Source organism: Thermobia domestica, chromosome 6, assembly GCF_964235325.1.
Source record: "Thermobia domestica chromosome 6, izTheDome1.hap1.1, whole genome shotgun sequence".
NCBI lineage: Eukaryota > Metazoa > Arthropoda > Insecta > Zygentoma > Lepismatidae > Thermobia > Thermobia domestica.
The window spans coordinates 313,221,745-313,234,416 of record NC_137459.1 but is presented as its reverse complement, the minus strand read 5'-3'; the positions used below and the strand labels follow the sequence as shown (position 1 = coordinate 313,234,416).

Genomic DNA, 12,672 nt, shown 5'->3' with positions numbered 1-12,672 from the left:
GACCCCTTGCCAGGCCCCTTGCACATGGCCACAGCATCACTACCGAAGTAGCGAGAGGCCGTGGGGTCATCCGAAAAACTTCCACCGCCAGGATAAAGTTACCGACCCTCAGACAGGTGTGACCCAGAAGAGATCCTGGGTCGCAATGTGCGTTCGAAACGTCGATGTTCGTGTGTCCTGCAGTTCACACTCTTTCGCGCAGCTAGCTGCGTTCTTCATCGACCCACGAGCCAAGTGATCCACCGTTCAGGGTTGTAAAAATTCTACAACAGCATTTCACGTATGCCGTGCAAGAAATTAAAGTTCGGTAAACAAACCGCATCGGGGGCCGCCCTGCCTCCTGTTTGGCCCCGTCAGCTGCGGTCACTCACCAGAAAGCTGGGCGTGTTCATTCGAAAGCCTTTCCCTGCATCACAAGGAATAATCTTAGGCTGCCCATGAGTTTGTAGCCAAAAATCATGGCTACCAGTTTTTCATTGAAGGCCATCTTGAACAGAAAAGGATACTGGCCTACAAAGCAGCGAATTCTAGCTCTAGTCGCCCGACCCGAGCGTATTAAAGGCTTCTTGTGCTACTAACGTGTAAGCCTTGCTCCTCGGAGCCTTTTCAAGACTTCTCCCACAAAGCAGTCACAGCCTACTCGAGTCCTTGGAGGACAAGCTTCCGTTCTACCCCAGCACTCGACATCCGACACAAGCATTTTAAACGCTCCTGCTCCGATGGAATAAGTCTTACTCTCTTGGAGTCTTTTCAAGACTTCTTTTCAAACGGAATAAGCTTACTTGAGCCCTTGGACGTCGGAACTGGTTTATCATGTCATCTGACTGAGCATTTAAGACTCCTGCTCCGATGGAATAAGTCTTACTCTCTTGGAGTCTTTTCAAGACTTCTTTTCCACCGAAATAAGTCTACTCCAATCCTTTGATGACACACGGCCTGTGTCAACAGGTAGCCTACGCTACCCTCGCCGATGACAGTGGCTCCCGTTCTTGCTGCTCGCTTCCCAACTAAAGGGAAGACACGGCTCACCTTTCTCTCCCTCGCCTGTCAAGATCAGTGGCTCCCGTTCAACGGTGTCAATCTAACTGATACGACACACTAATAAGAAACTTTTGACATCAACCACCGCAGTGGTGATGAATTGATAATGATCCTTCCGCAGGTTCACATACGGAAACCTTGTTACGACTTTTACTTCCTCTAAATGATCAAGTTTGGCCATCTTTCCGACACGTCGGTACCACCGCAAGACGGAGGTGCCGGGTATCAGTCCGAAGGCCTCACTAAATCATTCAATCGGTAGTAGCGACGGGCGGTGTGTACAAAGGGCAGGGACGTAATCAACGCAAGCTTATGACTTGCGCTTACTGGGAATTCCTCGTTTATGGGACATAATTGCAAGCCCCAATCCCTAGCACGAAGGAGGTTCAGCGGGTTACCCGGACCTTTCGGTCAGGGAAGACACGTTGATTCCTTCAGTGTGGCGCGCGTGCGGCCCAGAACATCTAAGGGCATCACAGACCTGTTATTGCTCAATCTCGTGCTGCTAGAGGCAGCCTGTCCCTCTAAGAAGACATGAACGTTGGAAGGAAAGATTCCAACGCCTAGTTAGCAGGCTAGAGTCTCGTTCGTTATCGGAATTAACCAGACAAATCGCTCCACCAACTAAGAACGGCCATGCACCACCACCCACTGAATCAAGAAAGAGCTCTCAATCTGTCAATCCTTCCAGTGTCCGGGCCTGGTGAGGTTTCCCGTGTTGAGTCAAATTAAGCCGCAGGCCCCACTCCTGGTGGTGCCCTTCCGTCAATTCCTTTAAGTGCTGGTTTATAGGTGGTTTAAATGCTGGCGAGTGTATATGCGACGTTATGAAACGGAGCTTTGGATTTGGATCTTATGGGATATTCCGTTATGAACGGTACGTGATTAAGGGTTGATTTACCAGTGACTTGCAATTAGCAGGTATAGGGATTATTTTAAGTTAATTGAAAATAGTAACACCTTAAATTTTCCCCATTAATTTACAACTTGCACCTGGTGATAATTGGTATGAATTAATTTGATGATTTTACAAAGAACTTTTTTTTTAAAAAAAAAGAAAAAGGATTTTAGATAGTTGTTATTATTTATTTTTTTGTAAATTGATTATTGGAAATAACCATATTATATTGTGCTTTTCTTTGAAAAAAAAAAGTAATAAACTTTTTACACATTTTCTATAAATTAAAACAAGCAAAATAAAATAATAAATTTAGTAGTTACTCTATTTTAGATGTATGTCTTATGATATAATTATAAAGACATATAATATATTAAATCGCGAATTGAAAATTTTTTACTCGATATCTGAGTTTTATTGATTTTAAAATAAGCACAATAAAAAAACTAATTTAAGAAGTGGTTAAAATATTTTAAAACTATAGTATTAAAATTATTAATTTGGATTTAGGCCTAGATCTCGTACCACGAATCTTTGATTTGTATAATTAGTGATTTCTTTTGATTATTATTGGCCGTTTAAAAATCTAAATCTAAGAATTGGTGCCTTTGTCTTGACAATATTTGGTTAAAATTGTAATTTGTATACATATGTAATATATACATGTAAAAGAATAATTATTATCTTAAAATAAGTTAAATTGAATTGAAGAAATTAGTAGAAGGGACTTAAACTCCGCCTACTTGGGAGTATGGTTGCTTATTTTGAAGACTGAGATCAAAATAAAGGGAAAAAATGAAATAAGATTAATAAGAAGAATAAGAGGAGAGGAGGAAAAAAAATTAAAATAAAAAAAATTAACAATAACAAACTAATAAATGTTCATATAAATATATTGCTGAAGTGTGAAATATTAATAATTTTTTTGTTCACTATTAGTGTTATTATGTTACATTTTTTGTTTTAACTTTTTTTACTATATATGGGTGTATATCTGTATTTATATTTTCTACTGATAATTTACTATTATAGTATGGAATCCAGAACTAGAGGGAGAGCGACGAGGTCGCAAAGTCAGAGTAGTATTGGTAGTGGGGAACACTATAAAGATCCCAATGGTTTAACCATATATTGTTTTCCATTGGAAGAATTACATTGTCTTGATCACCCGAAATTGCTTTTTTTTGAAAAAAAAGAGTTTTACAAGCATCTTGATCAGTCTCACCAGCTAAACTTTGCGTTGGAATGCAAAATCTGTAAAAGTAGGTTTAATCGTACGCATGCAGCTGATTGCCATATACCTAAATGTAGTGGCCCCCGAAAGGAGGGCCAATACAAATGTCAATGGTGCGAGCTTTCATTCGAAAAATTTGGAGGTTTGGCTACGCACCGTGCCAAAAAACATCGTAGGGAATGGCAATTAATGAAGTTGGAAAAAGAAAAAGAAAAAAAAGAAAAAATGATGAGTAGGAGGAAATGGACGGATGATGAAATTAAATTATTTATTAAGGTAGCAAGGGAGAATGCTGGAAAAGAAAATATTAATGAAATAATACTAGGTTTTTTTCCAAATAAAAGTCTGGATGACGTACGAAATAAGAAATGCAGATTAGTTAAAAAAGGAGACCTTCCTCGCGATGTGTTCGTTGGTGAAGCTGTAGAGGCCTATGATGAAGAAACATCCTCAACACAGGATACGTATGACGATGAGGTTGAATCTGTGTTTGAGCAGATCGGTGAGGATGAGGCGATGATTGACACAGAATTAATAAGGAATGAACATGATTTGGTAAAGTTACAGATTTTGGAGGAATTACGGGGTATGAATATAGCTATTGACGGCTTAGAAAATCTTCATCTGTCAGCATTGTTCAAAGAATTTATAAAACAAATTATGATTAATACCGAGAATATTCTTACTGACAAAATAAATGACATTAAACGGAAAGAAAAAGAAGAGGCTGGTTTGGAGTTTGAGCAGCAATTTGAGATGATCAGAGAAGAGAATATTTTGAAAGAAAATAAGATTGAGGAACTAAAGATGGAAATTTCGAATAAAGAATTAAATTTGAGTAAAGAAAAAGAATGGGTAAAAGAATTGGATGAAATAAATGATAGATTGCGAAAAGATCTGGAGAGTAAAGAAAGGGAGATTTCTCTGTTGAAAATAAAGATCCAGAAGAACAATGCCATGATATACAGATTTGAAGAAGAAATTGGAAAAATTACTGAACAAAATAAGGATGTGATACAGAAAATGAAAAACAACCATCTTGAGGAGGAAAATAAGTTACTATCTAAAATTAGAGAGTTAGAAGAAGTGATTATAAATCTGAATAGTAGGGAAGTAGATTTGAATTTGCTGTCAGATGAGATTAGGGCAAATCAAATCGATGTTAATTTAGATGATCGGGATGCTGGTGTATCAATTGTAAATGAACTGGATTTGAGTAATATATTAACGCAACAATTGGAGCGGGTTGTTCAGGAGGTGCTGAATGATGGAAAGGAATCTATTTCTGAAGTGGAATGTAATGCAAGATCGGGTAAAGGTGACATTGATTTTTGGAACTCCATTAAAGAGTACTGTTATCAGTTAGTTATAGAAGATTCGGATGATTGTATTAAATGTCTGGATGAATCCTTGAATAAGCTATTGGCCGAATACGATGTTGATAAGAGAGATATCGAGATATGGTACGATGGATTTTTGAATGCCTTGGGGGTTAAGAACAAGTCTATTGATTTGAATAATGTTAAAGATAGTTACAAGAAAAAAAAATATTTGTCTAAGATTCAAAAATATGTTAATGTTCAGGAAATGTTTCGGAAGGACCCTGAGAAATTGGCCAAATTGATTTTTGAAGATAGACTGTTGAGTGAAAATAGTAATAGTAATGGGTTATTAGATGCTGAAAAAGTACAGTCATTTTATAATAGTTTATGGGGGAAAGAAGGTGGTTGTTCTGCTGTTTTTTATGAAAATCTTATGGAGTCAGAACAATATCAATGGTTAATGAGACCCATTACTTTACAAGAAGTTCAGACCAGAGTTAAGAGAATTGCTAATGGCTCAGGGGCTGGTCCTGACGGGTTAAAAAAAGGTGATATTAATAAAAAATGTATCCTAGGACTGTTATGTAAATTATATAATTTGTTACTATGTTATGGATATGTGCCCAAAAACTGGCAAACTAACCGTACTGTCTTGATCCCCAAGGCAGGTAAGGACACTAATGATGTTGCAAATTGGCGCCCGATTACAATATCTTCGATATTGTGTAGGGTGTTTTCGGGCATTTTGGAACAAAGAATGAGTCAAGTTTTGAAAATCCATGAATGCCAAAAAGGATTCATGAAGGATAGTAGTACTCTGTTTAATTGCTTTACACTAGATACTTTGTTAAAATTGGGAAAAAAGCAAACTCCATGTTTTGGAGTGCTGGTTGATGTGAGGAAAGCATTTCATAGTGTTCCTCACTGTGCAATAATTCAGGCGTTGGAGAAAAGGGGTATCCGCAATTGTTATATTTCAGTGATTAAATGTTTATATGACAATAATATAACAGAGTTTTCTGGATTAGATGTACTTATGAAGGTTCGGAGGGGAGTTCGTCAAGGAGATCCTCTCAGTCCTCTATTATTCAACCTGGTTATTGATACGGTAATGAGAATTCTACTTGAGTCCAATATTGGTTATAAATTAGATTCACTGTGTATACCTGCTTTGGCTTACGCCGATGACATTTTGTTAATCGCAAATAATATTGATGATTTACAGAATTTGTTAAACTTGTTTTATGATAACTTATTACGAATAGGGCTAGATATATCGGTTTCAAAATGCTCTTGTTTTAGTCTTGCCCCTAAGGGTAGAAGTTGGGAAAGTCGTCCCTTTGAATTAAGGTTGAATGATAAAGTAGTTAAAAGAATAGAAATTGGGGAGGCATTCGTTTATTTGGGATGCTACTATACTATTGAAGGTGGAATCGAGAACAAATTCCATTTGACAGAACTGGATAAAATATTAGTGAATGTTTCTAAGTTGCCATTGAAACCGAGACAGAAAATATTGCTGCTGCAAACTTATGTAATCCCAAAATTCTTTTATGTTTGGATTAGTAGTTTTGCCTCACCTTCATTTCTGAAAGATGTTGATGCGAGAATACGTTTATATCTGAAAAAATGGTTACATTTACCATCATCCACAGTGGATGCTTTTTTTTATTCTCGAAAAAGGGATGGGGGATTAGGATTTCCCAACGTGTTTAATATCATTCTAATGGCGCAAGTTAAATTTATTTTTTCTCTTAGAAAGCAGGAAGAAGATAAGTTTTTAAAAAAAATGATTTTAAATAGTAGGTTGGATAATATGGAGGATAAGCTGTTAGATACTTTACATATCCTTAGACCTTACAACTTAGATGTTTTGTTACAAAAAAAAATAAAATTAAAAGATGAATGGTTCAATATCTGGCAATCCAAGGACAGTCAGGGAAAGGGTGTTAACTATTTTAAAAATAGCCCTATTTCAAATGTTTTTCTTTTTGAGGAAACTCTTCCCGACAACAGGTTCATTGATGCTGTCAAGTTGCGAACCAATACGTATGGGGTTAGGGTGGTTCTTGCGAGAGCCAACCCTAGTATTGTTAAAGAGTGCCGAGCATGTAAGGAACCGTTAGAGACTGCTGCACATGTTGTCGGGAGGTGCTTCCTCCATGCTCCAAGACGTATATGGAGACATAATAAAATTGTTGATATTATTTTGAAACACTTTGAGATTAATGGTTACAAAACAGCCAGAGAGCCAGAATTTAATATTAATAATTCTAAATTAAAACCAGACTGTATAGTTGAAAAAGGTGGTAGGAGGTATATTTTGGATATTACTGTAAGGTTTGAGGAGGGTGAGATGGAGAATGAAGCACTCAAAGAAAAGAATGATAAATATGAAATTTTAAAGAATGTGTTTGAAGACGATATGATAGTGGAGGTAATACCTCTAATTATTGGATCTAGAGGAGCATTAACAAATTCCTTTAAGAAATTTTGTAAGAAATTTGGGGTGCCTAAGTTTATTCAGAAAAGAATCTGGTTCTGAGATCTTCCATTGAAATTTTAAATATGCACTTAGATTATTTTGGTTAATTAGATAATATGGTTTCCTTTTTATGGTTGTGTAATTTGTGCATTGTTGGTTGATTTTATAAGTATAAATTATGTATTTTATTGAATTTATATATTTATTGTTTTATAATAGAAAGTGTGAGTTTTATCTCAGTATACAGCTTATTTTAGATGCCAGCATTTAAAAGATTAATAAATTAGTTATTTTTGTTATAAATTAAAGTTTAAGGAAAATAATGTATACGAAAATATAAGTATACATGTATGGGTATTTATAGATTAGTCAGGTTAAAAAAAGGGAAAATTGAAAAAAAAATTGTTTGAATTAAAATAATAAAGAAAGGATAAGAAAAAAAAAAGAAAAAAAAGAAAAAAAGAATAATCACACATATACATAAAAATAAAATTAAAAAGAAAAGAATGGAAATAAAAATAAAAAAAAGAAAAAGAAGTAATAAATATAATTTAAAATATATTAGTTAAAAAAAAGAAAAAGAAAAAAGAAAGAAAACAAAAAAAAAGAAAACAAAAAATTAAAATTAAAAAAAAAGGAAGAAAAGAAATATTACCAGAAAAAATGTGAAAATTATTAATATGAATATGTGTGTTAATTAATGTATATGTATAAATAAGTGGTTTTGTATTTAAGATTTATTATATGATATCAGATAGATCTAAGAAATTTGTGATTGAATAAGACCTATTTTATAAGTTGTTATGTACAAATACGGTTGGCATCGGAATTTGTTGAGATTTTATTGTTTTAATTTGTTGCCATTATTTTATTATAACTTGAATTTGCTTTATTTTTTCTTTTTTTTGAGAAGTAATGCTTAGTTGGTACGTAGCGTCAAGAAAAGAAATTTTTTTGTATTATTTTGTATATTTAGGTAGTTACATGACTGTGTTCATGATTTGTATTAAGTTAATATTTTTTCTTTATATTTATTAGGTGTATGATTGATAGTGTCGGTATATTCATGCAATAATTTTTAGGAGCCAGTTCGATAAATTATTTTTTTATATATAGTTTTGAGTATAGGGTCCTCTTAATTGTTATTTTGACAACTGAGTTATTTGAGTTTAAATTCAAGGTTTTTTTTTTTAATGTGTTTAATATTTTTAGTATGTCTTTGTCTCTGGGTTTTAAATTTTTTACCCAATATTGGGGAAGTCCGTGTGGAAATACACTTCAGCTTTGCAACCATACTTCCCCCGGAACCCAAAAGCTTTGGTTTCCCGGAAGCCGCCCGCCGAGTCATTGGAGGAACTTCGGCGGATTGCTGGCTGGCATCGTTTATGGTTAGAACTAGGGCGGTATCTGATCGCCTTCGAACCTCTAACTTTCGTTCTTGATTAATGAAAACATTCTTGGCAAATGCTTTCGCATCGGTTAGTCTTGCGACGATCCAAGAATTTCACCTCTAACGTCGCAATACTAATGCCCCCGTCTGTCCCTATTAATCATTACCTCGAGTTCCGAAAACCAACAAAATAGAACCGAGGTCCTATTCCATTATTCCATGCACCGAACATTCAGGCGACACGGCCTGCTTTGAGCACTCTAATTTGTTCAAAGTAAACGTGCCGGCCAATCAAGACACTCAATGAAGAGCACCGAGAAAGGAAAAACCGGCAGGACGTCCGGAACGATCAGTTAAACGCCGGGCGGCGAACCGATCGTCCGAGACCCAGATCCAACTACGAGCTTTTTAACCGCAACAACTTTAATATACGCTATCGGAGCTGGAATTACCGCGGCGGCTGGCACCAGACTTGCCCTCCGATAGATTCTCATTAAAGGATTTAAAGTGTATTCATTCCGATTACGGGGCCTCGGATGAGTCCCGTATCGTTATTTTTCGTCACTACCTCCCCGTGCCGGGAGTGGGTAATTTGCGCGCCTGCTGCCTTCCTTGGATGTGGTAGCCGTTTCTCAGGCTCCCTCTCCGGAATCGAACCCTGATTCCCCGTTACCCGTAACAACCATGGTAGGCGCAGAACCTACCATCGACAGTTGATAAGGCAGACATTTGAAAGATGCGTCGCCGGTACAGAGACCGTGCGATCAGCCCAAAGTTATTCAGAGTCACCAAGGTTTCGGACGGACGAACCGACCGATTGGTTTTAATCTAATAAAAGCATCCCTTCCATTGCTGGGCGGGATTCTAGTTGCATGTATTAGCTCTAGAATTACCACAGTTATCCAAGTAGGATAGGTACGATCTAAGGAACCATAACTGATTTAATGAGCCATTCGCGGTTTCACCTTGTTTTGGCTTGCACTGAGACATGCATGGCTTAATCTTTGAGACAAGCATATGACTACTGGCAGGATCAACCAGGGAATTGACCGACTAAAAAGCCGGAAAGTGTTGGACACAACCAACACAGCGTTCTAACAAAGGATAGGAAAGCTACACCCGACCAAGCATTTTAGACTTCTGTTCCGCTGGAATAAGCCTACTCTTGCGGTGACTAGCTCCCGTTAATACTGGCCGTGTGACAGCCGCCAAGAGCATATTAGACTCCCAATCCAATGGAACAAGCCTACTTGTATCCTTGGGTTACAACAGCTTCCTTCCACACTTTGCCGGTACATCCGACAGAGCAATTTTAAAGACTCCTCTTCCGCCAGAATAAGCCTACCTTTGTGGGGCCTGGCTCCCGTTAGAACTGGCCGTAAGGGTACCCACAAAAGCACATTTAGACTCCTCCTCCAGCGAAATAAGTCTACTCATGTCCTACGGATGACTGTGGCTTCCGTTTACATATAGCCGTTCACCCGACACAGCAAATTTTAAAGACTCCTTTTTCCACCGGAATAAGCCTACTTTTGTGGGGCCTGGCTCCCGTTAGAACTGGCCGTAAGGGTACCCACAAAAGCACATTTAGACTCCTGCTCCAGTGAAATATAAGTCTACTAGTGTCCTTGGATGACAGTGGCTTCCGTTCGACAAGTGATACACGCTCAAACTGGCGATGAGTCTATACCGTCCTTAACTTAAGGAAAATCGGTACTTAAATGCCACATGGAGAATAAAAAGTCACTTACAAAAAACAATGCTCCGCATAAGCCTTTGTAAGCTAGAAAGGACATGCTATCTGGCCTCATTCTCAAGAAGGACAAGTAAGCTCCCGTCAACTGGCCCAAACTCTAAAGCGAGGACAGCCCGTTCAAAGTCAATCGGCATCCCTCCTTAAGAGTACAAAACGGCTCACTTCTTAACCACACTGGCTCTTGCTCCTTCAAGTGAACTCTGGCTCCCTTCACTCTGGCATTATCTTTACACATAAATCGGACTCCTCCGATTTAACCGGTGAACCTAACCCGGGAACTAAGGAAACTGGGAATAAAGACTCAGAGGCCCAATTACCTTGTTCGCCAGCCAGCCTTGCGCCGGCCCAGGCTAGAGACTTTCTCCAACAATCCCTGTTGAGCCCGAAGGATCCTAAGACCACTCGTGTGTACAAAACTCAGAGGCCCAATTACCTTGTTCGCCAGCCAGCCTTGCGCCGGCCCAGGCTAGAGAATTGCATGGACACGAGAAACTCTCAGGACTCTTCTTTGTGGCTCCTCCCGGAATTAAGGAAACTCCGAAATGCAAAACTCAGAGGCCCAATTACCTTGTTCGCCAGCCAGCCTTGCGCCGGCCCAGGCTAGAGAATTGCACGGATTATTCCTGTTCACCCTAAACGCATCTGAGACACCTCGTGTGTATGAAACCCAGAGGCCCAATTACCTTGTTCGCCAGCCAGCCTTGCGCCGGCCCAGGCTAGGGAATCACATTGACACGAGAAAAATCTCGTCAGCGGTTTGTAGCGTGCAGAAACTGCTCCCGTTTGAACTGACAATCCCGACAGAGCAATATTAAAGACTTCTGGTCCATTGAAATAAAGCCTACTTTTGCGAGCCTTGCTCCCGTTAGGACTGGCCGTATGGCTGTGCACAAAAGCATATTAGACTCCTGCCTCAATGGAATTAGTCTACTCCTGTCCTTAAACGGATGACAGTTCTTCAAGCATAGCATGCTACCTTCCGCAACTTACAGGCGCGGAAATGCTGTGGAAACGAGGAGACAAGTCCTCACAAAGGTTTCATGGCCGGTCACCCGACACAGCAAATTTTAAAGACTCCTTCTCATCCGGAGTAAGCCTACTCTCGTGGGGCCTGGCTCCCGTTAGAACTGGCCGTAAGGTTGCCCACAAAAGCACGTTTAGACTTCTGCTCCAGTGAAATAAGTCTACTTGTGTCCTACGGATGACTGTGGCTTCCGTTCAAATATAGCCGTTCACCCGACACAGCAAATTTTAAAGACTTCTTCTCCACCGGAATAAGCCTACTCTTGTGGGGCCTGGCTCCCGTTAGAACTGGCCGTAAGGTTGCCCACAAAAGCACATTTAGACTCCTGCTCCAGTGAAATAAGTCTACTCGTGTCCTACGGATGACTGTGGCTTCCGTTCAAATATAGCCGTTCACCCGACACAGCAAATTTTAAAGACTCCTTCTCCACCGGAATAAGCCTACTCTTGTGGGGCCTGGCTCCCGTTAGATCTGGCCGTAAGGTTTCCCACAAAAGCACATTTAGACTCCTGCTCCAGTGAAATAAGTCTACTCGTGTCCTACGGATGACTGTGGCTTCCGTTCAAATATAGCCGTTCACCCGACACAGCAAATTTTAAAGACTCCTTCTCCACCGGAATAAGCCTACTCTTGTGGGGCCTGGCTCCCGTTAGAACTGGCCGTAAGGTTGCCCACAAAAGCACATTTAGACTCCTGCTCCAGTGAAATAAGTCTACTCGTGTCCTACGGATGACTGTGGCTTCCGTTCAAATATAGCCGTTCACCCGACACAGCAAATTTTAAAGACTCCTTCTCCACCGGAATAAGCCTACTCTTGTGGGGCCTGGCTCCCGTTAGAACTGGCCATAAGGTTGCCCACAAAAGCACATTTAGACTCCTGCTCCAGTGAAATAAGTCTACTCGTGTCCTACGGATGACTGTGGCTTCCGTTCACCCGACAGAGCAAATATTAAAAGACTTCTCATCCACCAGAATAAGCCTACTCTCGTGGGGCCTCGCACACGTTAGAACTGGCCGTATGGCTACCCACAAAAGCACATTTAGGCTCCTGCTCCAGTGATATAAGTCTTACTCGTGTCCTCTGGGTGTGACAGTAGCTTCCGTTCAAGTATTCTTCGCATTCAGCAACCGCACAAAGCGGCATCGGCCAGAAGTCAATTGCCCGAAGGCGTGATCGACAGGCTAGGCCTCGGGTTAAGAAGGATTGTCTCCTTCCCGTAAACGACAGGTACTTCCGTATGAGAGCCTACCTCACACATTCCCCATCGCCACGTGCCCTCTTAGAAACAGCCGTCCGACCAAGGTTTCTGACATTCTTTGTCAAAATACGAGGAAGTCTTTGGACAACATTAGGCGTGCTGGCAAACCCGCACTGCATGCCCTTTCATAGGTCCGCCCATGGACGCACATTTCTATGAAGCATTCCTCCCAGGCAGCAACAGGGTTTGCAACCTCCTCTACACCTTGACCGGCTAGGACGCCCGTGAATAGCATCCCAGGGTTCTTGCCTGCGGCTGATAAA

At 39.8% G+C, this 12,672-nt stretch overlaps 1 non-coding gene and 2 pseudogenes across 1 annotated transcript; all 3 read right to left on the bottom strand.

The window, feature by feature from the left end:
* Nucleotides 1–102: 102 nt before the first annotated feature.
* LOC145688642 (5.8S ribosomal RNA) lies at nucleotides 103–254 on the bottom strand. Its single transcript, XR_014131957.1, has one exon. It is a non-coding gene; the product is annotated as a 5.8S ribosomal RNA (ribosomal RNA).
* Nucleotides 255–1,145: 891 nt separating this feature from the next.
* On the bottom strand, nucleotides 1,146–2,245 carry LOC145688613 (small subunit ribosomal RNA; annotated as a pseudogene).
* Nucleotides 2,246–8,218: 5,973 nt separating this feature from the next.
* Nucleotides 8,219–9,414, bottom strand: LOC145688593 (small subunit ribosomal RNA; annotated as a pseudogene).
* Between the last annotated feature and the right edge of the window lie 3,258 nt (nucleotides 9,415–12,672).